Source organism: Otolemur garnettii, unplaced genomic scaffold (genome assembly GCF_000181295.1).
Source record: "Otolemur garnettii isolate 467f Iridium unplaced genomic scaffold, OtoGar3 scaffold00023, whole genome shotgun sequence".
Lineage (NCBI taxonomy): Eukaryota > Metazoa > Chordata > Mammalia > Primates > Galagidae > Otolemur > Otolemur garnettii.
The window spans coordinates 10,099,801-10,102,894 of record NW_003852418.1 but is presented as its reverse complement, the minus strand read 5'-3'; the positions used below and the strand labels follow the sequence as shown (position 1 = coordinate 10,102,894).

The 3,094-nt window shown below is 44.4% G+C and overlaps 1 non-coding gene across 1 annotated transcript; it reads right to left on the bottom strand.

The window, feature by feature from the left end:
* Positions 1 to 215: 215 nt before the first annotated feature.
* On the bottom strand, positions 216 to 321 carry LOC111724502. Its single transcript, XR_002772797.1, has one exon. It is a non-coding gene; the product is annotated as a U6 spliceosomal RNA (small nuclear RNA).
* Positions 322 to 3,094: the final 2,773 nt, after the last annotated feature.

Sequence of the window (3,094 nt, the reverse complement as noted above, 5' to 3'; positions counted from 1 at the left end):
CAACGCCTGGCTATTTTTTTTGTTGCAGTTTGGCTAGGGCCGGGTTCCAACCTGCCACTCTCGATATATGGGGCTGGTGCCCTACTCACTGAGCCACGGGTGCTGCCCTCTGACTTGAATTTTATTGAGGTTTTCTCTCGAGTGAGTAAGCATGTGGTTGTTAATCTACGGGTTCCAGTTTGGTATTGAGTACACATGATGCTTGTTTTCCCATTAAAAATATGGAATACTCCATGAATTTTCTGGGCATCCTTGTGCAGGGGCCAGGCTCACCTTCTCTGTATCATTCCAGTTTTTCATGTGAGCTGCTGAAGTGAGCACAGGTGGGTTCAATCTTTTAAAACTTGATTTATGAATACTCTGTAGCCATAATGATAATATAATCACAATATTAACATTTAATAATTAATGACTACATATGTATATTTGTAAGGGCCCAACATATGTAATCCTCATATCAACTCCACTGCAGGAGACTGAATCATGTCTCCCCAAAGATGTCCACGTTCTGATTTCCAAAACTTCTAAATATGCTATTGCCAGGGGCAAAGGAAACTTAGTATATGCAATTAAATGAAGGACGTTAGACCTGGAGATTACCCTTCAGGGCCTGGAATCGAGCAGGATAACATGCAACAGAACACACCATTGTGCCTAGTAAGTAAGGGTGGCTACTGTTTCCTGCCGTAGGTTAGTGTGTGTGTGTGTGCACAGCTGTGTTTACACCATGTCTGATAAAACACATATCTCTGACTGCGGGTCTCAGTAAAAAAAAAAAAAAAAGTGAAAAACCCTGATTTAGAGAATTTGCACTCCCATCTTTTCTACAGCGAAGAGGATCACTTTCCTTTGCAAACTGCTCTGACTCAACTGTCATGGACTCCTGGCCAATGTGGTCAGTTGGACTCACAGGGATCAGAGGTATTTCATCTCTGCAGGGGACAATATGGGTCTTGTGAATTTTCTTCTCTTCTCCTCTCTTCCCCTCTCCTCCCCTTCCCTCCCCTCCCCTCTCTTCCCCTCCTCCCCCTCCTCTTTCTTTTCTTCTAGCAAATGTTTACATGGACAACACCATGGGCTTCCCCCTTCTGCCAAGTGACTGAATATGTTGGCATCCCTAATTTAAGAGGCAGAAATGATTACCTGAAGGAGGGTCACTGACCCTTTTGCATTTCTATAGCCAGATTCATGTCTAGGAAAGCCAAGGTCTGCAATATCTGCAATAACCACCTTAAAAGGCAGGTGGTCTCAAACTCCTGCCCTCAAGCAATCCTCCCACCTCAGCCTTTCCTGGTGCTAGAAATTGAGCCGAGTGATCACGTCCAAAGTTGGATGAAGAAATACAGGTGTTCAAGTAAAGCCCCATCATATCTGGTCTGTTTCCTCTACATAAGAAGCCCCTCTGGTCAGTTCACGTGAATTAATACATGCAGTCTTCTCGATGACATCAAGAGGCAGGTGTTATTATTGTTTTATTTTGCAGATGTGGAAACAGAGGGATGAAAGAAGTGAAAGAACTCATTTACCAGGAAGTAGTAGCGTTTGAACTCCAAATGGAGGCTGTTTACATTCAGACCAGGGAACTAGTTAGCCCCACGAGCTCTAAAATAGAAAATAAAAACTATACCATTGGCCGGTTGGGAGCCTGCTGGGCCATAGCCCGTGCCTAATTTAGCCCTAGAAGGTGAAGGGTAATAGTAAGATTTCCAGAGGCACCAAAAATTCTGGAACTGTGCGAAGTGGTTGAGCCTCAGCTTGGACGGAAGATGAGAAGGTGGGGGCAGCGGACTGGTGCCTTTTATTTTCAGTATGATTCATTTGAATAGAATATAAAACATCCAGAAGTGTGTTTTCTTTCTCTTTCGGTGGTCTCCAAGCCAAAGTGCTATTGAACAACTGGAAACTCTATCTGCTCAAGATTAGATTTACAGAACTGCACAAACCCGGGCAATTTGGTCCAAAGCCAAGGAAATTAATTATCTAGATCCGTAGTTGGCACACTTTTTTAAAAAGAGGGCCAGATAATATGAAATATTAAACGTTTTAGGTTCCCGCCATCCTGCCCTCAGCTCAGCCTGTTACATGGTGAGAGTAGCCATGGTCAGTACCGAAATCAATGAGTATGGCTGTGTTCCTGGGAAACTTCATTTGCAAAATCCAGCAGAGGCCATACTGGGCACACAGGCAGACTTCTGAGCTAGATGATCTGAACCTGATGGTTCAGAGCCAGAGATGGCTGTGCAGGGTGAGCCTTCCCGAAGAAACCTGCTGGAACGGATGGTTGGGAACAACTTCTGGGCGTTCACACCTAGTTTGACCATGAGAATGGAGACCCCACGTCGGTAGGTTCTGTGTGCCTACCTGACGGACACCACCAGGCTCGACAGAAGAGCCTCGGAATGAACGAAAACAGTAGAAGTGCAATATACTTTTTTGCATAAATTACCCACCTGTGCTCTGAGAAGAGTTTCTCAAGCCCATCGGCACTGGGTCTCTGGTGGGTTAAAAATGTCCATGCAAACAACTTTGCTGAACCAGAAAGCCTTGCCTCTGGAAAACCAGACAGAGAACCTAAAAATTACTTACAGAAGGAGATGGACAAGAGAAATCAGGGGTTTGTTGTTTACATTGCAAAAACATTCATCGTTGTACACAGCAGAAGAACTCAGAATTTTGTTTTACGAAAACTCAATTCACACACCTTCTCCCCTAAACGCCACTGCAGTGTGAACTTGTCCAGGTGCGTCTTCCTCGCACTCTCCAGGAGGGCAGGAGCTCTGCGGGCTCCTTCTCCATCGTATGGCCACTGTGCCCACATCAGGGCGCGGTAGGTATTAGCTGTACTAACGGATGGCTGACAGGCTTCTTTGTACAAAGTTAATTGTTGGTTTCAGTTTTATAGGGCGTCACTGGTGAATATTTTATGAGGATATTTCAGTAGGACCAAGATCTTTTTCCTTTGTGCAGTTAGAGCTCTTTGATTAGGATGTAGATTTAGCTTCTGGGACAGAAGCATGAATTAATTAGGGTCACACAAGGTATTGAACAAACCCTAAACTTTCAGTGGCCTGACCAATTAAAAGTTTGTTTATTG